Source organism: Leptonychotes weddellii, chromosome 13 (genome assembly GCF_054177405.1).
Source record: "Leptonychotes weddellii isolate Sample4059 chromosome 13, ASM5417740v2, whole genome shotgun sequence".
NCBI lineage: Eukaryota > Metazoa > Chordata > Mammalia > Carnivora > Phocidae > Leptonychotes > Leptonychotes weddellii.
Genome location: NC_138381.1, coordinates 74184740 through 74210825, shown reverse-complemented (window position 1 = coordinate 74210825; position 26086 = coordinate 74184740). Strand labels below are relative to the sequence as shown.

General features: G+C 47.5%; 2 protein-coding genes across 7 annotated transcripts in view; one reads left to right on the top strand and one right to left on the bottom strand.

Annotated features, from left to right (window-relative positions):
- The window catches only part of CUX2 (cut like homeobox 2), a 254233-nt gene that overhangs the window by 2862 nt on the left and 225285 nt on the right, over positions 1 to 26086 (top strand). Inside the window, exon 1 of one of the 4 annotated variants that reach the window (XM_081802224.1) lies at positions 22638 to 23850. The exons of the other annotated variants lie outside the window; for them this stretch is intronic. The gene's annotated coding sequence lies outside the window, so the exon portion shown is untranslated. Of the gene's footprint in view, positions 1 to 22637; positions 23851 to 26086 lie in introns of those variants that run through there. 4 annotated transcript variants of the gene reach the window in all.
- Positions 1 to 26086, bottom strand: part of HVCN1 (hydrogen voltage gated channel 1) — a 542590-nt gene that overhangs the window by 293622 nt on the left and 222882 nt on the right. The window lies entirely within an intron of this gene.

The window sequence follows — 26086 nt, the reverse complement described above, 5'->3', positions numbered from 1 at the left end:
GGCATTTTTGTTGGGAACGGATTATGAGCCTAAGCACTTTCACCCGGGATCATCTCTTGTGCATAATGCTAATGACTCCTACGCCACACTTTTATTTTCATTTTTTTCCCTTCCCACTTTCCTCTTATAGGGGAGGTAACCAGAAAGGAAAACTTCTGCTGGCTTGTTCTGAGATCCCGGTAGGAGAGGCGGGCCCCCACCCCAGGCCCTGTGCAGGCCGAGAGCTTTGAGCCCACTCGTCACGCGGCCCAGCTGCCTGTGAGTGTGAGGAGGTGTGTGGCTTCAATTCTTGGTTGTTCAGGTTGAGTGGTTTCTCGAAGCCTGGTTGCTGACTGTTAAAGTGGCCGAGGCAGCAAAGGCAGCCTGTGTCCCCAGGCCAGACCATGCTGCTGATGCCACCCCAATCCTGGCAAGAAAGGTGACCTTGTACCAGCCCAGCATAAAGCCCTCTGGAAGTATATATTTTTTCAAATATGGAAGCAGTCCAGTTATTCCTTCCAGCGCCGTCTCTGAACACAGCAGGGCCGTTTTCCTAGGATGGAAGTCAGTCAGCAAGTCTTAACGACTTGTGGCTGATGGTAAAGATGTTCTGACATGTGGTACCCTATTCCAGGACCCCCAAAACTGCTTCTCCCTTTCTTTTCTCTTTTTTTCCCTCTGCTGCTAGCAGTCCAGGAAACGAGAAATAAAATTCCATCCTAAAGATAATGCTGGGCATATTTCATTTGGTTATAAGATTGCTTTATGGTGAACATTACTAATGCAGTATTTTTTTATGGCTTTTCTGTGTATAATCATTGTAACTGGATTCATACCTTTATGATTTTCTTTTTCTGCTTTACTTTGCCACTTTTTTTATGATGCTCCAGGTCCAGTGTCCTGTGCTATCTTTTTAATTTTTTTTCCTTTAAGAGAGCTAATCAAGCTAACCAAGAGTTGAGGGTATCTAGTTGAAATGAGGGTGCCCAGTCCAAATTCACATCTGTGTTTCTTGGGAGGAAAGAGGTTGGCTGGAGGGACCACATAGTACAAGTTTTGGAGGAAGAGGCAAATTATGCTTAGGGTTTGAGTATTCAGGGAGGAAGAGCAACAGGGCAAGCAAGAGAGGCTGGACTTTTTAAAGGAGTTTGGAGAAACCTTTGGGAAGATGCACATGGGAGATGGTGCTTGATGGAATGTTTTTGCCTGCTCAAAATTTAGAAAGAGCGTGGATGTGATTAAAATATTATAACCTTATGATATTCTGAAGTGCATAAATTTTACATATCAGCCACAGAGAGTTTAGACATCCATTAGAGCCTCTGACAGCTTGACTTATCTAAACGTGCTATCATTTAACAATGTGTCAAAATTCCTCTTTCTATAGATGACAGCAGTAAATAAGCTATCAGCCCTGTTGGCAGAATCCTAACTTTGGAAACTTCGCAGTAATAGAAATGCTGCTGGGGTGGGGAAACATGAGCAGACCAGGCTTGCCATAGCTGGGGGCCATGAGACAGGTTGGCATTAGGCAAGGGCTGTGGGTGGGTCCGAGGGGGGAGGACAAGGAGAGGTGGGGGGCACAGGGCGTGAGGGGAGATTTCAACAGCAGCTCTGTGAATAAGACCAAACCATTGGTTGGCCCCTTGGACCCTTACAAATCCAACCAGTGGGTGAGCCCATTCCATCTTCCTTTCCCATTCGTTGGAACCCACACCCTGTGGGCCTTTTTTTGCAGAAGGAGCTAGAAACAGGTGTTAGAGAATTTATTTAAAGAACCCAGCAGTCTTTTCTGGGCATCCCAAAATTCTGATTTCTCAACTTGACAGAAATTGCTTCCCCAAGATGGGCTCTCTCTTTGCTAGAAGAAAAACAAGCACTGTCTCATCTCTGACCACCTTTGCTATTGGAGATCTTGAAGTTTCTTTTATAAATACCTGGGTTCACTGTAGAAAATTGAGAAACCACCAACAAGCCTAAAGAAGTAAATAAGCATCTCAGAGGGTTATTTCAGGTGAGCATGGTGCTATTCTGACCAGAGGGAATAGCTTTTCTAGTGGTGGTGGTGGTTTTTCTTTTATTCCTCCTTCCTTCCTTCCTTCCTTCCTCCCACCCTCCCTCTTTTCCTTCCTTCCTCTTCTCTTCCTCCTCCTTCTCTCTCCTGTTAAAAAGAGGATTCTGTCTTTAGATTGGACATTGTGTCATAATAATCTTTCTTCTGGTAGATGGGATAGTAAACATAAGCACCTTGGCTGGTGCTAAATTTAGTCCTGGATGTTGGTGGACATGGCTGTCCAGAACTTGGTTTTCTCTGCTGATTCCTGAAAGGCTGAATTTCTGGTGGCTTCCAGTTACCTAATTCAGAGGCCAAGCCTGGCAGAGGTTGAGTGTGGGAAGGGGACTCAGGTGGTGGCTTGCCTTTGTTCCTGGTTTTGGAATTCAGGATAAAACACTCTCCTGTTTGATTTTTCTCGCTGGGGTGTGCTCTTTACTTGTGACAGTGGTTTATATTGCATGTGTCAGGGAAGGTGGAGGTAGTTGGCAGAGGGAGAAGGCCCCAGGAGCTCTTGTCAGTGTAGGCTCTGGCACTCCTGGATGAATCATCCAACATCCTAAGTCTCCTGTTTCTTAATCCATCACATAGGCCAGTTGTGCCCATCTGGTTTGCCATATCGGGTTGTTGTAAAGGTGAAGGAAGCTGACATACTTTGAGTGACAGTTAAATGTATTGTCTTCTAATGACCTTGGGGCCCACTGTGGTGGTGATGGGGGGGCTTTTGACCCCTTAACCCTTTTTAAGCAGTTTTTGAGACAAATTATGTCCAGGATGGAGTTCTTGGTTTCTAAGCCTTGATGAGCCATTCACAGAAATGGCTTGTAGTGTTTTGTAGGACCTGGACAATATTCCCATTATATGTAGATTAAAATCCTAAGTCCTTTACCCTGATTGCAAGGCTCCACAGTATCTGTCCCCCTATTATCTCTCTGGCTTCATCTCCAGCCTCTCTCCCCCTACTTAACTCTGCTCCAGTCATAATGGCTTTCTTTTTGTCCCTTAACCACATTGAGCACATTCCTATCTCAGGGCCTTTGCACTTACAGTTCCCTCCACCTGAGTGAGACTCTTTCCCCCCAGATCCTCCCCTGGCTGGCTCCTTCATTTCATTCAGTCTCAGGAGACCACTCAGCCTAAAGAGAGCTAAAGAAGTATGCAAATGTGCTTCTGTGTCTCTCAGGAAAGTGTTTCCCCAAGGGTTTTGACCTCAGAACCTTCTCCGGGTGTGGCATCTCTAGACACTCTAGGAAACCATCTAGATCTGCCATCAGAGGTAGCAAACGTTCTGTGAAAAGTCAGATAATGATATACTTTAGGCTTTGTGGGCCGTATGGTCTCTGTAAGTCCTCCATTCTGCCCCTGTAGCATGAAAATGGCCGTAGACAGTGAGAATGAACAGGCATGGCTGTCCTCCCGCCAGACTTTACAAAAAACATGCAAAGACCTAGATTTGGCCTGAGGGCCAGAGTTTGCTGACCCTGGTCCTCTGGTTTTATGTAACAGCTATCATACAGGCTGTGGCATGGCTGAAGTTTTTCACTTTTAAGAGCATTAAGGTGGATCAAAGCTAATTCCAGAAACTTGTTCTTTACTCTTTACCTCAAGAGGGAAGTACGAGGAGCCAGGATGGTGAGGGGCGTTTGCCTGGCTTCTAATGCTGGTACTATCACCTACTAGCTGTGTGACATTGGATGGGTCACTTAACCTTTCTGAGCCTTGCTGTCCTTGTTTTTAAATGGGACTAAAAATTTTTTTAAGATTTTATTTATTTATTTGACAGAGACACAGCGAGAGAGGGAACACAAGCAGGGGGAGTGGGAGAGGGAGAAGCAGGGAGCCCCATGCAGGGCTCGATCCCAGGACCCTGGGATCATGACCTGAGCCGAAGGCAGACGCTTAACGACTGAGCCACCCAGGTGCCCCTAAATGGGACTAATAATAGTCTCCACCTTTTAGGTTGTTGTTGAAGATTAAAGAACTCTGAATATGAAGGTGCTTAACACAGTACTGGGCACACAGTTACTGTTCTGCAAGTGCCTTGCTGCTTATTGTTGGTAGTATTTTTAGCTTGTAAGACAGGGGTGAAAAACCAAATAAACAGCAGTTCCTAGAACTTGCTGGGCTTGCAAGCTGTTTCAGAGATTTCTGGGCAAGTTTTCTCTTCTTCCTTTCTCTACTGGGGACTCACTATATTAATACATTACTAATCTTGTATATAATGTCTTATATTTTGGAAACTGTGAGCACAGAGGTTGCAGACTAGGAGCTGTGTCTGACCCATGGATGTGTCTGTTTAAATTAGTGCAATATTTAAAAACACTTTTGTGTAAGTTGTCAGCATTTAAAACACAGGAGATGTTACCTGTGAAATCCAGATGTCCAGTGTCCCTTACGAATGAAGAGCTCTGGCCACACTGGGCAGGGAGTGAAGACCTGGGGAGGGCATGCCAAGCAGAGGGAAGAGCCAGTGCAAAGGGCCTGGGCTGAAGGTCTCCAGTAGGTCAGGTCAGCTGTAGGGGTCATGAGGCAGGTCATGAGGAAGGTGGATGTCAAGGCCGCTGGCTGCCTTTCTCTAAGTGCCTAGTGTCAGAAGAGGCTGTACCTACAGAAAAAATGAAAGACCGTTGAACAGCTCCATGAAGATACAGGATTAGGAGGGCACAGAGCCTGCTGTCTCTGCTTCTTAGTGGCTCAGGCACCCCCAAAGGGGGCCTGTGGCTGCCCCTCCTTCCTTTCCAGTTCCTTTACTACCATTCCCCTCCCTCCTGCCCCCCCCACCTCTGCCATCCTCCAGTTCAGCCAAATGAAACAGCAATTCCAGGATACGCGTTTGTCATTAAAGAGAAAGAAAGAAAGAGAAAATCAATCCTTTGGCCTCTTTGGCCCGAGCTGGTTGTCTGCCCGAGACGCCCGGAGCCAAGCAGTGCTTAAGACTCTCCGAGCCGCCTCTCTCTCTCACTCTCTCTCTAAAATAAATAAATAAAAATTAAAAAAAAAAAGTTTTAAAAAAAAGGGGCGCCTGGGTGGCTCAGTTGGTTGAGCGACTGCTTTCGGCTCAGGTCATGATCCTGGAGTCTCGGGATCGAGTCCCGCATCGGGCTCCCTGCTCAGCAGGGAGTCTGCTTCTCCCTCTCCCGCTCCCCCCTCTTGTGCTCTCTCTCTCTCTCTCTCTCACTCTCTCTCTAAAATAAATAAATAAAAATTAAAAAAAAAAAAAGTTTTAAAAAAAAAGACTCTCCGAGCCGCCGTTGCTCAAACTGGATGGGGTGAATGGTTCCCCGGGAACCATTATGGTCGATTGACTTGTTCAGCCTGCTGTTTGGAGCGTGGGTGCTGTGGGCGGGGAGACCACAGGGGTCACCAGGTGGCCTGGTCGGGAGCAGATTGCCCTGGGCAGGGCGGTCACTCAGAGGCCACTCTGCTGAGAGCATATATTTGGGGTACCTGTTGTCTGTAATGAGCGCCCATGGGTCTGGGTATCTGAGGGGGTGTGGCATGGGCTGCAGAATCCAGCCTTACACCCTCCTTCTCCCAGAAACATTTTGTGTGGACTCTGGAACCAGGTGGCCTGGGCTCAAGTCTCAGCTCTGCCACTTACCAGCTGTGTAACCTTGGTTAAGTCACTTAACTTCTCTGAGCCTTGGTTTTCTCAAATGTAAAATGGGGATAGTAGTAGTATCACTTCCTTAAGGATTGTTGTGAGGATTAAGTGAGTTAGTGCATGTGAAATGCTGAGATATCTGTGCCCAGCATGTAGAAGCTCCATTATAATGTTAATAATTGCTGTCGTCCTCCACCCTACAAGTGGTATATTTATCCATTCATGGTATAATTAAGAATTATAACTAATAATTATATAAATAATAATAATTAACAATAAATAGCGTAAATATTATAACCAATAATTATATACTGGAGATGTCATGGTGAACAAAGAAGGCAAAGTGACAGCTCTCACTGAGCCCGTAGAGAGTGGGGAAGGTGGATGCATGGGACGGACAGCTGTGTAGTCACGTGCTGGGATTAAATTCTGAGATTCTGAGATTCTTCCTGGAAGCAGTGACCCTTCAGCTGAGATCTCAAGGACGAGGTCAGGGAAAAGCTTCCCAGCAGAGGGAATAACATGTGCTAAGACCCTGAGGTAGATGGAAGACTAGTGTGTGTGAGAAACTGCGGGAAGGCCTCGAGGCTAGGCTGCATGCAGATTCTGAGTGGGCTGGTGGACACACCCCCATCCTTACTCTTGTCATATGTCAACTGGAGGGTAAGGATGGAGAATAAAATAAGATGTTGCTGAGCACATGTGCGGCTCAGAGTGAATGCTTTGTCAGTGGACACTATGTAAATAGTCAAACACTGAAAGCTTTGGGTATTGCTTTTATTTTTTTTAACTAGATACTCAGCGCAATTCTTTGATCTGTTGCAAAATGCCTCCTCCCGGACCCGAATCTCTTGTTTCTATCTTGTGATTATTCACAGGGCAGCCAGGATTCAAATCCCAGCTCTGCTCCTCCTGAGCTGTGTGTTCTGGAGCAAGTTATTTCCCCTGAGACTTGCTTCCCCTCTGTAAGATGTGTGTGGTAACGGTACTTTCCAGTGGTGCCATGAGAGTGCACCTTGCAGATCCCTGACGGTAGGAAGTACGATCGGCTGGTTCCCTGGATGCTGTTCTTGGAGATCCAGCCCCAGCCAGGGACTGAGTGCAGGTCTAAAGCAGACCTGTTCTTGGGATACACAGGACTCCTCTGCTGGCTCCAGACTCCTCAGCAATCTAGGACACTTCCACCAGCCAACCTTCCATCTTTCCTTCCTTCCCTCTCTTCTTCCCTCTGACTCCTTCCCACAGGCATAGGCATTGACCTGATAAATCTCTTTACCTATTAGTCCTGCCTTTACGTCTGCTTCTTGGAGGACCACAGTCTCCAGCAGGAAAGGTGAAATGAGATTTGGATGTCTGCCTAAGGCACCCAGTGCTCAGGAGGTGCTCATTCGAGGTACCTGCTCTGTCTCGGGAGCCTGGGGAGCTGTCAGTCTGAGCATTGCCTCTTCCTGGTTGCTTATTCTGACTTGGCCCACAGGCCCTGCATGATTCATCCCCCTTTGTCATCCTGCCATTATCTCTCCCTCTCATCTCCTGCCACTCTCCTACTCTTTATTCAAGCCCCTCTGACCTCTTCACTGTTCTGTGAACATGTCAAGCACATTCCAGCCCCAGAGCCTTTGCACTTGTTCCCTCTGTGAGAAACACTTTCTTGGTTCTGTCTCTTTCGTTGAGCCCTCTGCTTAAATATCACTTCTTCAGAGAGGTCCTCCCTAACCTGTGCTTCCAAAATAGCCTTCCCCCATCTCCTTAACCCCATCTGCTTTATCTGATGTGATAATGTGTATTTATTTGTTGTTCCTTTACTATCTGCCTCCCTCCCTGGGGAGGACAGGGACAGAATAAGTTCTCAGTCAGTGTTTGAATGACTGAGTGGACGAATGCCACAGGAAGGGTGAGGTGGGGCAGCTGCCTTGATTCCACCTTGGGGAGTGGCCCTGGGGGACCCAGCCCCTTCTAGAACTCCAGCTGCTTCACCCATCACTGGCTCTTGAAAGTCGCCCACTCCTCGCCTGGGAATTGAGCACAGGCCTCAGGCCCGCAGTGAACGAGGGTTTATCTTTAGCTCCGTCAGTCTCGCTTTAGAAACTGGTGACCCCAATTCCAGCCTGGGAGGCGGCTCCTATCCTAATTAATAAATCCATTAATTAATTGCCAGCAGGCTGTGGACCATTAGCAGTGGTTTGGTGGCCTTGGTCACAGCTCAAAGCAGGTCCCTGCAGCCTGTGGGACAACTGTTATGGGGGACACAAAACAGCCAGTTAACGTTTTAACCCAGAAGACTTAGCTCTCCCAATGCCTGGTTCATAAAGCCTACCTGATCAGCCCAGCAGGCATCAAAAAGGCACCAAGGTCTCTGAACATTGGCCCCAGAGTTGGTGGGGGGTTCGTTCTCAGCGTCTCCCAAGACCCCTACTTTATAATCAGGTGGGAGGCCAGGATTGAAGTCTCCACTTTCCTTCTGTGGCCAAAGGACCCTGTCTGGGCCTCAGGTTCTCTGTGTAAAATGGAGCTTCCCTGGGTTGTTGAGACAGGTCGTTTGTTCATTCACTTCATGCACATCATCATGCCGCACCTGCCGTGTCGGGAGCAGCATGACGTGTTGGGGCGTGGCAGTGGCCAAAGCAAGTCAGTCCTTGCCCTCATAAAACTCCTACTTTATAATTGGTTGGAGATAGAAGTACTTTTCTTTAAGGGTCTGAGAAGTAAAGAGGGACAACCCAGTACAAACACTTAGCCTAGGGCCGGGCACGCTGTAAGCCTTTCTGAAATGGTGACTGTTATTAATCATTATCTTTATTAACAACAACAATAATTATAATGTGAATTTCAAGTGCCCTGAGATGAACCCCTGAAAGGATCTGAGCATGGGCATGGGGCAGTCAGACCTCACTTTGGACCCTGGCCTTACTGTTTCCTAACTGGGAAGCCCTGGGCACCTCATAAGACTTTTCACAACCGTAGTTTGCTCATGTGTAAAATGGGAATTAAATATAGCTTCTACCTCATAGAGACATTGTGAGGGTTTGATGACGTGACACATGAAGGCCCTTAGCACAGGGCCTGGAACATGGTCATTCCCAGGAAACAGCTATTATGATCTTTATTATTATTGTTGTCATCATTGTTGTTTGTTATTCACTTCCTGGGCCTCACTGGCCAGCAGCTAGGTAGAGTAGTTCCTTGTAGAGAAGCACTGGATAGGAGGTCAGGCCCCTCCAAATGCTGCCTGGCTGGCCTTAGCAAGACTAGGCTTGGCTTTTGCAGGCTTTGGAGCATCAGAATGGAGGCCTGGCAGTTCTTTAACAAGTATCTGCTGAACCTTTATTGCATGCTAGATAGTACTCAGAGCCCTTAACAAACAGTATCTCATTTAATTTTCACAATAATCCAGGAAGGGAAAACTACTACTGTCCCATTTTACAGCTGAGCAGACTGAGGCACAGAAGGTTAAGTCCAAGGCCACATTGCCAGGAAGCAGCAGAGTCTGGAATCAAACCCAGGACCCAGGTCTTTTGTCCATCTGTGTCCCAGCTCTTGACCTGCCACTGACCAGACGTACCTCTTCCAGAGCCCATCCCCCCAGTCCTGCCCCACCCCCCCACCCTGGGGTTCCCCATCTGTAGTCACTATGCTTGTAATTTTTCCTTTATTTTTTTAAAACCTCTTAGAACACCTTACCACTGTCAACTCATGGAAATGAATCCAGGTCCACAAGCCTGAGAGGCATGGGTGGGGTGGGGGGTGGGGATTTATTAACAACACAAGAAAGATTCCCTTCTCCTGGCCTGGAAAATGAGGGCCACTTGGCCATCCATCCCCGGCTCGCCCGCTGGAGTGCAAAGCCGCGTGGCGCGCCCTGTCGTTGGGCCTGCGTTCCGCAAGATGGAATTCTCGGCCTGGGCTGATAATAAGCAGGTATTGATTGCTGCCTTGGTCATTATCAAGATTTATTTAGTCAATATGGCCTCCCCGGTCAATAAATTGTGTCATTGATAAAGAAGGAAGGGTATAGACTTGTAGGCTTTATTAAAAAAGTTTTTTAGATTTTTTTTTCTTTTAGCAGCTAAGTCCAGCCCGCATTTCTGTGACCATATCAGCCACACTCTACATTTCGTATTTGGCTCCATAAGCTCTCTGCTTTCCCCTGCCACTCTGGTTTCTGGAAGCCAAGACTCAAGGCCATGGCTGGGTCTGGAATGGCCTCTGGGAGACAGATGTGCCCTCAGTTTTCTGTCTGCCCCCCAGTGCAGGCTGAGAGTCCACTCCCTGGCTGGTCAGTGCTCCACTCCGTCTTTTCGTTCTCACAACAACCTCCTGGAGTTTCTGCTAGTGTTACCCTTGCTGCAGATGAGGAAACCAAGGCCCAGGGAGGTCCAGTCACTTGTCTGAGGTCACACAGGACTTAAATCCAGTCTGGCCAGTCTTTGCAGTGAACCCGACATGTATGCAGCAAACAGCAAATTTTTATTGAGCCCGTGCTTTGGGCCCAAGATGGTGCCAGGTGCTGGGTATAGAGGGGCAGGCTAAACAAATAAATGTGTGACTCCAGAGATAGAACAGAGAAAAGAACTGACCGGATGCTGAAATAAAGATGAAGGCGGCACTGTTTATTTCAGGTGGTCATGGAGGGCCACAGAGAGTAGGTGACATTTAGTCTGAGACCTGAATGATGAGGAGCCAGTCAGGCAAAGGTGAGGCAGAAGAAATTGCCTGAGGTGGGCATCTGTTTGGCACATCTAGGAACTGAAGGAAGGCCAGTGTGGCGGGGACAAGGTGGGCAAGGAAGGGAGGTCTGGGAGGGGATGAGGTCAGAGCAGGAAGGAGGCCCTTGTGAACCATGGTAGGGGGGTGGATTCCGTTGGATTTTGTTCTCAGGGAGGCTGGAAGACACTGAAGGTTTGAAGCAGTGGAGAATTAGGATCCAGTGTATGTTTGGTTCCTACTGGGTTTAGCCTGATAGGGATCATTGGGGGAAGGGAGGGGATGTTTGGAAAACAGGTAAAAGAGTGCCTGTGACAAACTGATGTGTTATCTCTGCCCAGAGAAGGTCTTAGTGATGGGAAGGCTTTGGGCACACACGTGTTTAGAAGATCAGCACCATTCAGTGGTGGCGGATGGGAGAGGGTTGCATGGGGACCGGCCTGATGCCTCCCAGCACGGTGGCAGCCGCTCCTTCCCCTGTGCAAGTAGCCAGCTGGTGTGGGGTTTGGAGTCCTCTAAGTGGCAGATATGCAGTGGGCAAGGGGTGTTGTGTCCCCCTCCTCAGAAATAGAGTTGCTGCAAGGGGGGCCAGGGCTTGAGTTACGGTCTGAGAAGGGCTCTTTGCACCCTGGCCTTGTGGATCTGGTTTCTAGTGTTTCCCAAGTGTTGCTCATGAGGAAGGACCATGAAAAGGTGAGGTGACCCAGACCATATGAGGGTGCTCTATCCAGCCATGTCTTAGGCTTCATATATGGAGATGCTGTTGGGCAGAAGAGGGGTTGGACGTCTACTTGGGGGATTATGGACGATGTGGTCTGGAATACAGAATAAAGAGGACTTTTCTCACTCTAGTTTTGTCCAATCTGTGAGCACCCATGTTACTGGAAGTCTAGCAGGGACTGGGTGATCACCTGTCTACCATCCATCGAACATTCTTTCATCTCTTCATTCATAAGCCCACTCACCCATTTTTATCCATCCACTCGGCAGTTCATCCACCTACCTTTCTCTTCCTACTGACTCCATCCATCCATCCATCCTTTTGTCCACATCAACCCACCCACCCATCTATCCATTCATCCACTTAGCCACCTAGCAACCCATTATGCCCCATTCACGTCTCCCCTGGACTTTGGTCTCCAGTTTGCTTCCCTGTACCCACTCCGGTCTCTCCCGCTCTTTTTTGGCACGTGGCAGCTAGTGAAATTATTAAAAACCTGTTAAGAATCATGTACAGTGGCTCCCCATTGCCTTTGGGGCAAAGGCCCCAATGTAATCTTCCAGGCTCAGCACTGCTGACCCTGCCTACCATTCTTGGTTTATAGTATTACAAGTCTTCTCTTCTTGTTGATCTTCTGCCTAGTTCTAACTACTGTTGAAAGTGAGATACTGAAGTTTCTATTATTGTTGAATTATTTATTTTTCCCTTCATTTCCATCAGTTTTGCTTCATTTTCCTGTTTTGGTGCTTTAATTAGCGTATGTATGTTTTTAATTATTATATCTTCCTGATTAAATGACCCCTTTTGTCATTATAAATCTCTCTTTATCTCTAGTAACATTTTTGTTGTTGTTGTTTTAAAGTCTATTTTGTCTAATATCTATATAGCCACTCCTACTTTCTAATGATTGCTGTTTGCATGATATATCTTTCTTCATCCTTTAATTTTCAATCTGTTTGTATCTCTGAATTTAAAGTGTCTCCTATGGGAAGCATATAGTTGGATCTTGGGTTTTGTTTTTTTTTAGTCCAGTCTGGAAAATTTGTTTTTTGATTGGATTTTTTTTTTTAAAGATTTTATTTATTTATTTGACAGAGAGAGACACAGTGAGAGAGGGAGTACAAGCAGGGGGAATGGGAGAGGGAGAAGCAGGCTTCCCGCGGAGCAGGGAGCCCGATGCGGGGCTTGATCCCAGAACGCTGGGATCATGACCTGAGCCGAAGGCAGACGCTTAACGACTGAGCCACCCAGGCGCCCCTTTTTGATTGGATTTTTAATCCACTCACATTTAATATTATTATTGAGAGTTAGACTTATGTCTACCATTTTGCTTTTTGTTTTTTATATGTCTCATGTCTTTTTTTCCCTCTATTCCTCCTTTCTACCTTTTCTTGTGTTGAATGAATATTTTCTCATGTAGCGCCTTTAATTTCATTAATGATTTTTAAACTGTTTTTTAACTATTCTTTTGAGATTTTTTTTTTTAGCAGTTGCTCTAGGGTTTACCATATACATCTTATCAGAATCAGCTTCAGATTTATACTAGCTTAATTCTAGTATGTTCTTTTTTTTAAGTTTTAATTTTTATTTAGTATGTCCTCTGTTCTTGACCTTGATCTTGAGCCACATTCCCAGTGCCTTCCATGTTCCAGATATGTCTTCCTTCATTTTCCTCTGCACCATACCCCCTTGTACATGACCTGCTCCCCTCTGCTTGGGATACTCTTCCCACATATCTGTCGGTCTTCCCCCTCTCCCGCTTTCCCCATAAACTCCTCCTCTACCCTGGAAACCTGCTCAGTGTCATTTCCCTGGGGCAACTTTCCTCCCCCCCACACCCCACTCCCTGAGATGGTAGACCAAATCTCTTCTGTACTTAACCATGGCAGGTATCAGATATAGCTCTGTGGATTATTAGTTATGCCTTTTCCTTGTGTGAACTCTAGGCTCCATGAAGGTACAGAGCAGCTTGTCTCCAGAACCTAGCAGCAGAGAGGTGAGCACATAGTTGTAGGCTCTCAAAAAGTATCAGTCAGATGAACAGAGATGGGTGTGAATGTAGTGCAATGATATTTATGCATTGACATGTGTACAACTGCTTCTTTATGTGTCCATATTTTTGAGTATGTGTGTGGGTCTTTGCAGATTTATGTGTGTCTCCGTCCTTGTGTGTGTATCTTAGCATGTTTCTGTATGTGTGTGTCTTTGAATGTGTATGTCTGTATACACATGTAGGTGTCTCTGTGAGTGTGCTCATGAGTGTATCAGTGTGTGTCTATGTCCACAAATACACCTTATTGTGTATGTGCACACATTTGTGTGCTCATGCTCTCAGGCAAAACCTCCTTTCAACATCTCCTTGCTGTGCAATTATTTTTTGACTAGTTTGATGTAGCATTTAATGGTTTCCCCAAAGCTAAGCATGGCCCCCCAAGTATTGATCCTGCTGCAGTGGAGGTTACTTGGGGTACTGCAGGGCCAGCTGGTGTGGGTGCTGCCTCCTCAGAATTGGCTGCTGCACCTGCCATGTTTCTGCCAGCCCCAACTTGATCCCTTAATGGGAAAAACCCCAGGTTGGTAGGTTGGTGCAGGGGCAGAGGGGGGCCCCCCGCCAGACAGATTGGCTCACCTCTCAGCACTGTGTGATGCAGCCAGAGGATCGCCCCTTTTCATGCCTCAGTTTCCTTATTGTGAAATGGAGGCAGCAATAATGGTATGGCCCAGCATGGAGTCTGGTATGTTTCAGGCCCTCCATAAATGTTCTGTCATCTGATGTCCTGCTTGCTCCCTGTTACCTCTTGCCTTGGCAGTGGGAGAGATGATTTCAGGCCATGGCATGGAGGCAAATGATGAAGGAACTCTACCAGGGTCCAGTCTCCTTCCAAGTAACTTCTCTGAGGCTATCCAAGGGCTGCTTACCTTCTCCAGGGAGAACAACATGCTAACCCACAGGTACTCAGAGTTCAGAGGCTTCCCCTAGACATTTGCATTTCCCCAGTAGAGATGGGATTTTGCCCCAGGAGTTTCTGGCTTCTAGAAATCTCTCAGCTTCTTCCATAGTCTCCAACCTCAGCTCTCTGTCTTGCTCCTGACACCTTTTCATCCTTCTTATCCCCAAACTGCAGTGTTCTTCACACTTCTCAGCCTCTGCATTTGCTGTTCCCTCTGCTTGGAACACTGTTCCCCTTTGCAGTTCCCTGACTCCTGCTAGGTGGGACACCATCCTCTATTCCCTGCCGGGCTGCCAGGTGATTCCCTGGTTCCTTGTTGGTCTCCCCCATCAGATGGTGAGCTCACTTCTCTACATCACAGCTGCAGTAACTGGTGTGGCACTTGGTGAACACTGCCTAGTGCCCTAATAGAGGTCACATTTTAAAACCTCAGATTCCTGGCCTTTGTTCAGCAGAAGAGCTGGCATCCCTGGGCCTGCATTTCATGCAGGGCAGCAGTTAGTTGAGCTGGATAGTGGGGGTAGGGGTGAGGGTGGGTTGAGCCCAGTTGTTCCATAGATCCTCCATGTGTGGCCCCCATGGGCATGTTGGGACCAGCCATGCCATCTTTGTGAATGGTGTGGAGGTGATTCTGCCTTTTCTGGCCTCAGTGTAGCTATTCCAGAGAATGGGCAGACTTTACATGACCATTCAGGGATGAGAGGAGCTGTGAGGTTTTTAAAATTATTACTAATTTTTATTTTATTTATTTTTAATTTAATAGACACTTATCAAGGGTGGCTACGTGCCAGGCACAACTCTTAGTGCTTTCTCATTTAAATGACTTAATTCCCATAACAAACCCTATGATGTAGATACTATTACTGTCCCCATTTTGCAGAGGAGGAAGCTAAGGCATAGAAAGGTTAAGTGACTTGCCCACAGTCCTTCAGCAGAGTCAGGCATTCTGACTCCAGAGCCTGAGTTCATAGGCTGGCCTGCCTCTTGTTATTTCTGTAAAGACCCAGAGTAGATTCTACGCATAGTTGGGTACATGCAGTTTTGCCTCCTTATGTGATAGTGTTTTGCTCATGGTGGGCAATACTGGCTGGTGGGAGTAGGAGCCTGGGCCAGAATTCCTGGGAGTGGGCACTGACAAGCAGCTGGGATGGCAGGGTCCCAAGGGCCAAGGTCAGAGCTGGTGACCATGCCAGGGACTCTGGGAGGAGCCAGGCCTATTTCCTGCCCTTCACTTCCAGGGGTAGCTGGACCCTGGGCCTCTCGGGCCAGCAGCCTGGAAGCCTCTCGGAGACAGTGCCATCCCTCAGAGGGCATCCTCCTCAGCCTCTGTGAATGAGGGGGTTGGTCCCATGGCCCATGGCCTACTTTGTAAAATTCATCTCTGGAAGAAATTATTTCTGAGGAGAGCAGAGCATCTTGGCATCTTGTGGTAGATGAGGTCTTCTGAGGCCTTCTGCATCCCCAGAGTGGGAGGAGAGAAACCCAGGTCCAGTTCCTGCTTCCCACTTGGCTGCCACTGTGGGGCACTCTGGGGAAGGCAGCTTCTCCAGGCCCCTGACCCCCAGAGCTGCCTAGATGCCTCGGGTGCCCCTTCGGTATACATTACCTTGTGCCCTGCCTGGGATGGCCCCTTTAGTTGGTTGGTGCTGGTCCGGCAGCCAACAGTGAGTGGGCTTGAACCAGAATGTAATTTGTTTCTCTGGGACTTATTGATGAGCTGCCCTAATTAAGCACCTTGCTAATGAGAATCAAACCACTTCACTGGGAGTTAGGTGGATCTGAGCTTGAGCTCAGCGAACCAGCCATGGGTCCTGGGCAGACCATTCAGCTGCATGGAGGCCTCAGTTTGTCTTCCACAGTGTGGGGTTTCCTCTGTTCTCTCTCCTCCACACTAGACCCTGCTGCTTGCTGTGTCCTTCCTGCCCCACAGAGCATGCACTTGGAGAATCCAGGGGCTGTTGAGAGCTGACTAAAGAGGCAGAAGGCAGAAGCTAATTATGGTTTCCTTTTGAAGTTTTTGTCACTGGTGGTCCTGTCCATCGACCTGTTTCTTATGCTAGTCCTCTTCGATGAGTCTGCGAGGAAAGGGAGATGTTGAGGATGAAGACAATTCTTAAAATATGTGACTGTTTGGGTCTTTGGTAACGTATCAGTCATTTATTGCTGTGTGAAAAACCACTCCAAAACTTAATGGGGTAAACAACTATTTCTACTCACAGAATCTGCAAGTCAGGAATGAAGATGGAGCCCAACTGCAACAGCTTATCTGTACTCTGTGACATCTGGGGCTTCAGCTGGGAAGATGCAGAGTTTGGGGGTAACTCGACGAGTCAGACATCTAGTGGTTGATGCTGGCTGTCAGCTGGGTCCTTCAGCTACCAGCCAGAACACCAACATGTGGACTCTCCATATGGTCTCTCTGTGTAGGATACTTTGGGTTTCCTCATAAGATTATGGTTGGGCTCTAAGGGTGAGTGTCTCAAGGGAGCAAGGAGGGAGGAAAGGTGTTTTCATGATCTAGTCTTGGAAGTCACATAGCATCACTTCCATTTTTTCCTGCTGGTCAAGGCAGTTTACAAAGGACCACCTGAGTCCAAAGGGAGAGGTTTTTGACCCCGGCACTCAATGGAAGCAATGTCAAGGTCACAGTGCAAGGAGAGCCTGTGTGATGAGAGATACTGTGGTGGCCATCTTTGGGGAAAACTCTCTGCTACAGTAAGAGTGGTAATGGTGATTCAGGGCCAAGTGTGACAGACCGTGAAGAGACTGGAGATTGTATGAGGAGAGTGGGTGTGACAGGAAATGGCCACATAGGGAGTAGGTGTGACAGGAGGTTGTGTGAGGGGGTAAGTGTGACAAAAATGGCCACGTGAGGGGACTGGGCATGACAGGAATAGCTGAACAGGGAGATCTGGGTTGGCCAGAGTCTACCATGACGGAAGTGGGCCTGATGGTGACTGCACCATCTTTTCTCGCTTTCCAGGTTGTCCTCTTGAAGACCTTGGATTGACCAGGCTGATTCTAACATGGGGACTCAGGCTTCAGGCAGGCCAGGCCAGTGTCCTCTTTAATTGGCTCTGTCTTGCTCCCTGCCTCAGCTTCCACCATCATCCTTTCTTCCTGTAGAGCCCCAGGCTCCCCACTCCAACCAGCAGCCTCTCATTCTTCCAGAAAGAGCGACTCCCACCTCAGCAGCCTGGAAGCGCTCCAACTACTGTACTTTTCTTCAAATAAAAGCAGCTAATTAACATTATTCTTTAATTATTGCCTTTATCAACAAGGGGTCTGATTTGTACCAGCAGGATAGTTGCTTTCCCTTAAACTATCCAAGTGAATGCTTCAGTTCCTGGTGCTTTTGAAATGAATTTGATGTCATCTGCCCAGAGTCACTTAATGGGAACGCCTGGGTAATGACTGAACGCGCTAACTCCGTTAGCAGCCCTGGAAGCATGTAATTTGGCCCCTCAGGCAACAGCACTTTTGAAATCTCTGGATAGTTTTGAACTCTCTGTTCTTAATTAAATATGCAATTTTTCACGGTAACCAGGTTAATTCTTTTGTGTTGTGTTGTAATACTGTTAGGAATTTTCATAGTTCTTATTAAACATTATTCAGGCATTGTGAATTCCATAATTAAAAAAAATGAAAAGAACAAAGCTTGATTCACTCCTTTCTTTTCCCTGGCTAATTTATCAAATGAATTTTGCAAATTTTTCTTTCTGTCCCCAGACAGTGTGGCAAGTGTTTTAAAGGGGAAGGATTTAATTGCCCTGTAGGGATTGGCTGGTTATGAAGGATTTGGCTGTTTGATTAGTAAACCCAGTTGGGAATGGTCTAATGCTCCATGATCTTAAAAATTGTCTGATTGTACCCTCTCCAAGGAGGCCTCTCTTTTCGTTATGTAGAGCATCAACTTCACACAAGTGTGGTTATTAGGTAGTGAGGAAGGGGAGAGAAAAAGATCTGACTTTATTTTAAATTGGGGATCTTGGGAGGTTCCCCCTCCCCATTTCCCTGGCTGGGGAGGAAGGGAGAACATAGGAGAGGAAAAGAGACACAGAGACATAGAGCAATTTCTCAAATAGCAGGTACAAGAGAAGGTGGATGGTGCCTGAGAGGATGAGACCCGAGGGGATGTTTTACGGCATCCTTGCAGGTAATGGCACCTGCCATGCTGGCCAGCTGGAGAAGTGGCTCATATGCTGAGGCGGCCCCTCTTTGCAGGGTTTCTGGGTCCGGAGGGCTACCTTTCCATTTCTGGAATTGGGCTTGGTCTCTGAAAAAAATGTGCAGAGCCCCACTGAGCATATTGGGTGGTGGGTGGAGAGGACCATGTCCCCCAAACGTCCTGATAAGGACAGAGATCTCTGTCAAGGGGGTTCTAGTTAGAGATAACTGGCCCCTCCCAGTGAGGGGAGTAGGATGCTTGGCTGATTCCTGGACCTTTTTGTTTCCAGGGAGGGCCTCATTTATGCCTCATCTTTCCCCATCTGCAAAATGGGGCAACTTACTTCCAACCTCTTCTTACTTTCCTGGCTCCCCCCAGTCTTAGCTTTCTGTATCTAGAGGTGGGGAGGTAGGAGATAAAGATAGGAGAGGGTGGCAGGGGCAGATCACACAGGGCCTTGAGGGCCACAGTATGGAGCTGGGATTTTCTTTTAAGGGCAAAAGCTCCTTAGATATTGGAGTAAGGGAGGGATGACTTGAAAGGGATGTTACCGAAGAGAAGGTGGTTGGGGGGGCTGCTGGGGACAACAAGGAGGGGACATTTGTGCCGGAGGGTGGGCTCTGCCAAGCAGCCCCTCTCTCCCCCACCTCCCCCCAACCCAGATTTAGCATCTTCAGCCCTGAGCTTTAGGAAGCTCTCTACTTTGGGGTCAACCCCCAGCTGGTCTGACAGTTGGAGCTGGGGGAGAAGACATGGCTCACGCCTTCAGGGGTGCTCGAGGGGCAGCACAGCAGTGGGTTTAAGCAGATGGTTGGGGTTTTCAAGAGAAGCCAGAAACCTGGGTTTTATGAACATTCTTTCAAGATGTAAATGTAGGAAGAAAATGGAAAATAATTAAATGCTGGCCACATGGATCAAACTTATTCATAAATGCCAGACAGGACTTGTGGTCGCTGGGTCTCTACATCTGTCTCAGTGCTTAAGGGGGCTTTAAATTGGTGAAAATAATCATTTCAATATTGATTATTTATCAGCTGCTTTCCTAGCACCAACCACCGTGCTGCGTCCCTGACAGGTATGAACTCATTTAATCCTCACAACTTGAGGAGGCCGGTGGAGTCTTACCTCCATTTCTCAGATGGGCAAGACTGAGGGTCAGAGAGCAATGCCTGAGATGTGAACCGAAGGCCTCGATTCCCAACTCATGTGGTCTTTTTGGCAGGTCATAGGACTCTGCGTAGAAAGATCCCCAGGAAATCATGGCAGGGAAGTAGTGGTGACTTAGATTACTTGGCAATGTCCTTGCTTGATTCTGAGATTAAAATCAAGAGTCACAAACCCTGAGCTCCACCTTGAGTGTTCTTTATAAAAAAACAAAATCAGGTCACTACTCCAGTTAAAAACTTTCAGTGGCTCCCTATTGTTTGTGGGGTTAAGTCTAAGCTTTTACCTTGGCTTTACAAGGCCTGTTGTGATCACCTTCTCCCACCCTGGTCTGCCTCCACCATCTTAATCTCTTACTAGATTTCCTAGTCCCCAGCTCCCCCAGGCAGACTTAAACTGTTATTTGACGCACAGATGCCTTATGTTTTCTTACCTCAGACCTTTGCATATGCTGTTCCCCCTGCCTGGAACTCGTTTGTCATCACTGCCAGGCAAACTTCTCTCACTTCTCTAATCTGGGAGGCTTTTCTGAACCTCCTGGCAGGATTAGGGGGCTCCTCCATAAATACACCATAGTTCATTGGGATTGCTGGCCTTGTCTTTTTTAAGACCCCTGAGGGCAGTGTTTTTGTCTGTGTTGTTGACTCTTGTCACAAGCACAGAGCTTGGTACATAATAGTATCTCAAATAAATATGTTGTTGACACCACAGTTCTGCTGCTCCCAGAAAGTTTTGGGAGCATGGGTCTCACTCCTCGGGGCGACTGGGTGGCTCAGTCGGTTGGAAGCATGGGTCTCACTCCTAAACTTCTCTGGACCCCAACAGGAAGCATCAGTTTAATTTGGTTTGAAGACGCTAAGAGGAGCCAATTGTACTTCCCCAGGCAGCCCTGCCCTACCCAGCCCAGCCCGCAGCTCTGGGAAGGTCTGTGGGAGCCAGTGACCTCCATGAAGTGAGGACAAGACAAGGCTGCTTCTCTGAGAGGCGAAGAAAGACTGAGGTGCTCAGAAGCAAAGAGAAGGAAGGCTTGCTGCCTCCTCCCCCCTTCCTCCCTATTATCAGCTTAATCCTCTGGATGGCCAGGTGCCAGTATAAAGATGAAGGGGAATGACACAGTTATCTTCCTCCAAGAAGGGCTCCACGTCTTAAAAGAAAGCGAATGGTGACACCTGCCACTTCTTGGCCCTGGGATGCCGGGGCCTTCAGCCTGCCCTGCTGCCCCCTCCCCAGGGAGGCCCTGGGAAGTTTCTCTGCTGTGGCTGTGTGGACACCAGCCTCCGTCTGGGGAGACTCTGCTTGGTGAGCCACAGGCCCCGGGCATCCTCAGCCACATGCACACATGGACTCACACATCCTCGTGCACACACGTGCGCACACACACACACACAGAGGAGGGAGGAGAGGCCCATTTTCCCGATCCTGCATTCCCATGACCCCGACACACAACGGCACCATGACTGTCTTTACTCTGCTTTCTTGTCTCTTTTCATTCCTGAGTTGTTAGGGGGCCAAGAGGAACCGAGGAAGGGTTTTTGGGTTGCAGGTGGGCAGGGAGGCACAGGCACAGAATCCCATGGCCGGAAGGGAAAGAAGGGATTTAAAAAATCAATTTTGTCTTATGAAAGCCATGTTGCCACGTTATTGGAGGGCTTCAAAAAATACAGACGGAGTGCAGAAAAGATGCCAAGAACGCAACCCCTGTTAACGCTTGGGTGTGCTTCCATCTCCTCTGTCTCCCTGGTTTGCCATCATCAGTATGTCTGATCCTGTTTCCTGGTCTCCTCACTTAACATTGGCAGTAGCCTTTTCCACAGCATTTTGCTGTCTTTAAAACAAGCATTTTACCAGCCTAATATATTATGAAGCAAATGGATCACTCTCCCCTCAGCCAGACCTCGTCCCTGGGCATCTCCAGGTTTTTGTTGTTTTGTTTGTGTGTGTGTGTGTGGGCGGGGGGGGGGGGGTTACTTCTAAGAGACAGCAGTGATGGAAAAAAAAAATGTGTTTCTGGTTTTATGTTTTTGGCCCTGTTCTTGGTTGGCAATGAGGGATGGAGGGCCTTGTGGCCAAGAACCCGTCTCCAAAGTTGGGGAGACAGGGTTCAAATTTAGCTCTGTCAGTGAGACTTCAGGCCAATGCTCTTCCATCTGTGCCTTAGCTTCCACGTCTGTGGATTGGGTATCCTCTCTCACGAGAATATTGTTGGTATTAGATGAGTAAATTTACCTGAAGTGTTTAACTGGGGACTGGCATATAGTAACACCCAGTAGGTGTTAGAACCTCTTGTGTAGCCAGCAGTGGGTCTGTCTTATTTGCTGTTCTTCCCCCAGCAATTGTGCTTGGCATGGAGTGGGTGCTCACTTAACCCTTGTTGAATGAATATGGCAGGCACATTCACACATAGGTGCTTTTCTGCCTGTATGCATGTCCGCTGGGAAATCTTGTGTGGAAATACAGATGTGTGCAGACACACACGGACACGCACAAACACACAGAGCTAGACCAGGGGGAGGGCACAGGGCTATTCTGATTGCGGGGTCCATGAGCATTTTATTGTGATTAAATATTTATCAGGTGCTTGATATGTGAACTTGGCACTTGCAGTAGATAAAACAGAGCCTTGTAGCAAAGCCCTGAAAAGCTGTGGGGCTCAACTCAGTGAAGAGGCAGCCAGTTGAGAAAGCGGAGTGGGGAGGGGGCTGAGGCTCAGGGATTCATTCATTCATACAGTCAGTCAGTCAGTCAGTCAGTCAGTCATCCATATTTCTCTGGCACCTGCTATGTGCCAGGTCCTGGGCCATGTGCTGGGGATGCCCTGGTGATCAACACAAATATGTTCTCTGCCCTCATGGCACTGTTGTCTCCATGGTGTTTAGAAGTAAAATCCCTTAAGAGACTGACATTAATCAAATAATCACACATATTTGAAATTGCAAACCTTGCTGAGGGCTGTGGAGGAAATGAGTCAGGAATAATGAGATTGTATAACAGATGTAGTCTGGAAATTAGGGAAGGACTCCTGAGTTGGCCAAGAGAAGAGGGGCTGTGGTTGTCCAGGTAGAGGACAGAGCAGCACATGCAAAGGCCCTGGGGTGGAAGGACACACTTTTGGTTCCAGGAAGTGAAAGATGGCCAGTGTTGCTGGAGCAGGAGGTGAGGGGCAGAGAAGTGGGGTGTGGCTGGGGAGGATAGACAGGGTTGGCTTAAACAGGGCTTGTAGGTCCTGCTGAGGCTTTTATCCTGAACAGAGGCCTTTTATCCTGAACAGTGGCTGGGGAGGGGGGACTGGAGGGATGAAAGAGGAGGAGAATTGGAGGGATCTTAGGGCCTAGAGCCTGGTGTGGGAGAAGTGGCGAGATAAGGAGGCTCAGCTGCTCCCATCACCATCTCCTAACAGAAGACTGTATGCCTGGCCTCTCCAGGCATTCATAAAAATTCACCAGTGTACAGGATGGAGCAGGTCAAGGAAGGGACAATTTCCCTGGGCAAATGGGGAGGGGGTAGGAAAGGCCTCAAATATATGCTTCCTTTCTGCCATTTATTATTTACCTAGGGGCTTGTGAAAAGAGAAAGATCCAAAACAAAAACAAAAACACCAAAAAACCCCCACCAAATCTAACATTGCTCCAGGCACGCAGCCTGAGGGAATGAGTCTTTTTTTTCTCCAATGTTTGTGCGTGTCTGAGTGTGTGAAATGCCATGCTAAAACTCTTAAACCCCACCAGCAAAGGGAGCTGCAGGGCCGTCAGAGCTGTCAAGAGGGGGCACCATCTCTCGCCACATCCCCACCGAGGGCTAGCATAGCGGGGCCTGCCCTCTGCAAAATGGTGGGCTCTATTTCTCATCTGCTTTGTGTTCCAGTAACTCAAGCGTGGCCCGCCTCTGGGGCTGGAGTTTCTCAGGAAGGCTGGTTTATGGAATGGAGGAATTCCCGAAATGAGGCAGGGAGTCCGGGGGATTTGGCGGCTGCCCCTACATAGTGATATTCTGTGCCTCACACATTCTTATTAGCATCGTAATCGCTCCAAAATACTGATTCATTATCATGCTCTGAGCTGCAGACTGAGGCAATGGGGTTTAATAGTTCCGTATGAGCCATTCTGGGCTGTTGAATAAATATTGCTCATTCTGAAAAATTGGGTAAATGTGTGTTTATGCTGGTGATGAGCAAGGCACCAGCCAAGTAGGTAGTTGGTGTCTGGGCTGGTGCCAGGGGAGGAGGTGGGGGACAGGGGCATGCTCACACTCCCAAGAAATATCCAGTTCATGTCTGGCTGGCCTTGGAAACACTCCTCTGGACATAGAGATTGGAATTAGGAATGGGGCTTTGCCCTGAAATGCAGGTAGAAGGACCCTCATGTTTCTTGTGTGTGTGGAAATGGTTCCAGGGTAGACAGGAAAGACCCTGGGCCCTCCATGCTTGTATAGACAAGTGATTGAATTCAGAACTAGAGAGCTGGCTACCTCGAGCATCAGGAGGCAGTTTGGCAGAAGTCAAGTGTGCAGGTGAGTATGTTCCACTCTGGGGTCCCTGTTCTGCCACTTGCTAATTATGGGACCCCAGGCAAGTTACTTGACTCCTCTGTGGCCTCAGTTTTCTCATCTATAAAATGGGGATGATAAAAGTACTTTCTATAGTGTGGGATTTAAACAAGCACATACTTACAAAGTTCAAATGGTATCTGTCATTGTGTATAAGAAATGTTTGCTACTAACATGATTCTGGTGTGGTGTAGAGAAAAGATACCCATTTGGATCTGGCTGTCTCAGGGTTCTTTGACTTTGAGAATCTGGTGAAAGCTATGGATCTTCTCTTCCAGAGCATGATAGATACACATAGCATTTTGTGTGTAGTTTCATGGGGTCCTTGAGTCCTCCAAACTTGGAGCCATTTACTCCCAAGTCAAGAGCTCTTGATCTCTGTCATGTATCACCTTGTTGTGGAGTGGAAGTGAGTCATAGTGTCCAGAACCTTCTAGAACTCGGTTTTAGCCAAGACCCGGGTTTCATCCTGGCTCTGCTTCATATTTGCTGTGTAAAAAAGTTAGGCAAGTGAAGAGACATCTCTGAGCTTTGGTCTCATACTTGATGTGGAATTTCTTCACATGAAAAGGATTTGGACCATATAAAGCACTTGATCCAAAGCGTGGCACACAGTAGGCCCTCAGTAAATATCATCATCTTCAGTATCATTTTTCCCCTTGATTGAGGACCTGAGAGTTGCTAGATGTGGGCTCTGTCCTTCTATTATGTTTATAGATCTGTATATAAATAATTCCACTGTCTGAGGTTCTTGGATCTGATCCCGCTAGTTGTCATGTCTGTTAATTCTCACACACAGTAGTCTGTTTCCCTGTGGATTTTGTAATTTTAGATTGAGAGCTCATCTTTGGTAGGATTGAATCTTTGGAGATTGGGGTGGCCTGAGTTATTTCCAGAGTAGAAGTTGGCCAACTTTTTCTGTGAAAGGCCAGATAATAAATATTCTTGGCTTTGCAGTCTGTAGTCCCTGGTACATCTGCTCAGCTCTGCTGTTGGGCAACAAAAGCACCCATAAATACATCAACTAGTGGATATGGCTGGACTTGGCCTGCGGGCAGGTGGGATTTGGCCCACAGGTCATAGTTCACTCACTCCTGCTCTAGGGAGATTTTGTATTTGCTTTTGCATCTTGTCCAGGGATATTACCAGAGGAGAATGATTGTTGTTTTTTTAATGTTAATTGCTTGGCTGAGTAAGTAGTTCTCCAAGTGTGCTCCCTGGACCAACAGCATCTGGGAACTTAGACATGAAAATTCTTGAGCCTCATCCCAAATCTTCTGAATCAGGAATCCTGGGGGGTGGGGGTCGAACCATCAATCTGTGTTTTAACAGGCCATCCGGGTGATTCTGATGCATACAAGTCTGAGAACTCCAAGGGTAGTATAAAATTGAATTTCAAACCCATGTGAAGGCAGACCCATAGTTATAAATTCTCAGAGGAGGCTACTTTTTGGTTTTCCAATCTAGAGGCAAAGCTAAAACAGATCAAATTGTCTCCTCTTCTTCCTGTATTAGTGGACAGAAGTGTTCTGACCTACTCTGACTGAGGGTGAAGGCCTCTGGACTACCAACATGGGCACCTGTCCTCACCCCTTCATTGCCAAGGGCACTGAAGTATAAGTTCACATACTTAGCAGTTTGATTTTGAGTTTCCTTTTCAGTTTTGGCCCTTGAGAATTTTTCTTCCTTTCTTACTGAACTGACCTATATATTTAAAGGGATGCTGATATATTTTATCCAGCATTTCTGGGTGCTTTGTGGTGGGGAATATTTTCGGGTCATCTTGTCTCCCATATTATTAGACACAGAAGTTCTTTCAATGTAATGAAAGGTTGAGCTTCTTCATTAGAATTCTTCTTTATTTTTTTTTTTTTAAAGATTTTATTTATTTGACAGAGACATAGCGAGAGAGGGAACACAAGCAGGGGGAGTGGGAGAGGGAGAAGCAGGCTTCCCGCCAAGCAGGGAGCCCAATGCGGGGTTCGATCCCAGAACCCTGGGGCCATGACCTGAGCCAAAGGCAGATGCTTAACGACTGAGCCACCCAGGTGCCCCTAGAATTCTTTTTCTTTTTTTTTTTTTTAAGATTTTATTTATTTATTCATGAGAGACAGAGAGAGAGACAGAGGCAGAGGTAGAAGCAGGCTCCCCGCGGAGCAGGGAGCCCGATGCGGGACTCGATCCCAGGACCCTGGGATCA